The sequence below is a fragment of the Fundulus heteroclitus genome, chromosome 8, assembly GCF_011125445.2.
Source record: "Fundulus heteroclitus isolate FHET01 chromosome 8, MU-UCD_Fhet_4.1, whole genome shotgun sequence".
Lineage (NCBI taxonomy): Eukaryota > Metazoa > Chordata > Actinopteri > Cyprinodontiformes > Fundulidae > Fundulus > Fundulus heteroclitus.
In genome coordinates, this window is record NC_046368.1 from 20,772,906 (window position 1) to 20,774,814 (window position 1,909).

The following is a 1,909-nucleotide window of genomic DNA, read 5'->3' on the forward strand; positions in this document are numbered from 1 at the left end:
ATTTGCATTTGGTTATTTTATTTTTCTCAGAAATAAATGGGTGGTGTTCATTTTTGGTGATTTGTAGATGTTATTATTATGCTGTAGCAGCATTACAGGCAACACGGTTCAGAGCTCCAGACGGTGCTGTCAGGAGTTTATCCTTGGCTAATTTTTTTTTTCTTTGTTTCAAAAGTACGCGATTTAGCTATTATTATGCACACACAGGGAAAAAGTCACTTTAGCCTTCCCCATGAACTAGTTTCTTTATGTTTGTGGTGGGATGAAATAGTTCGCAAAAGTTTTTCAATAGCTGTACTCTCTGAATTATGACTGAAACTACATATCTGAGATGTAAAAGCACCGGCTACACATTCCAGAGCTGAAATCACACCAATTTGATTTGACAGAGTTATGTTTAACCTGCTTAAGTTATAAAGTAAGGCAAAAAAAAAGCTGCTTTTTACTCTGTTAATGATTTCAGTTACTAGGTCTTGCAGAAAGTAGCCAAATCATGTTTTTTTTTTTCTTTTTTCTATCTGTTGGGCTACAGAAACGTGTGGCGTTCTTTCAGCCAGCTGGCTGGAAGTGTGCAGGCAGAGGTGAAGGGGGGCAGCTCTGCGTCAATCGACTCTTCTCACTTGGGCACTTTTGATAGAATTTGACTTTTGAAAGTGCTTTGAGACGATAGGTGTCATGAATTGGCGCTATATGAATAAAATTGAATTGAAAATCTGAACGAGTCGACGGAAAATGTTTTCAGCGTGAAACCGTAGCGGTTGCAAACTATGCGATACTTTGATGGCAGTAAGTGGTCCATCCCTAGGCTCTCTTCAACTCTTCTTTCTGTGTTTTATGAATCCGTGTTTTTGAGCAAACCTCTAACTAACAGCGCCACATTAACCTGTAATATTTTTATTTTATTCTGTTTTATTTTCCTATATTTTAATCATGTAAAGCACTTTGCATTGTCTCTGTACTGAATTGTGCTATATAAATAAATTTGCCTTGCCTAATATGTGTGTGTGCTCTGTTATAGACGATTAATGAAAGCGGTTGTGGGATTTTTGTGCCACGTAACGTTTAAGAGTTATTTGCCGGGCGACTCGCTGGCTGTGGTTCCCAACGTGCTCCTATAACTGAGACTGGAGCTGCGATGGCGGTCGCCCGTCTCAAAGGGAACCTTTTTGTGAGGAATTTGTGACGCGATTGTCAGCAAGACGAGTCTGACCTGTGCCGCCTCTGTTCTTTTTTTTTTTTCTTTTGCAGGTGTGAGCTGTGAGATGCATGTTTTAAGGGCAACTTTCGAGGAAGACGATTCAAGTGTCTAATCTGCTACGACTACTACGACCTGTGCGCGTCGTGCTACGAGAGCGGGCCACCACAACGCGACAACACACCCAGAGCACACCCCATGCAGTGTATATTAAACCAGAGTAAGACTATGGTAGGAGAAACACGAGTCGCCTATCGAGCCCATTCAGGTGGGATGTTTCCAACGTCCCCGGCCGTCGCTAACGATGTATTCTGTTGGATGTTTTGGTGGCAAGATTTGTATTACGGAGAGAAGATACGGTTTTCAGTGGAACAGCCTCAGTCGTTCACGTGTCCTTATACTGTGGCAAGATGGGCTTCACGGAGACCTCCCTACAGGAGCACGTCACATCAGAGCATTCAGAGACCACTCCACGAGGTGGTGAGTAGATCCTGAGCGTTTCTTTCATCTCAGCAGTTCAAGCTCCAACCGGTCGACCCGTCATGTGGAGACATCTGGACCCATTTTTTTTTTTTTTTCCTCCTGGTTTTGCTTCCAGTGAATCAGACTTTCTTGTAATGTTTTTAAGGAGTCAACAGTTTTTCTAACTTTTTTTTTAATTTTATTTTTTCTGGATCTTAAAAGTTTTTATGAGAGATTTCAGTCCATTTCTTC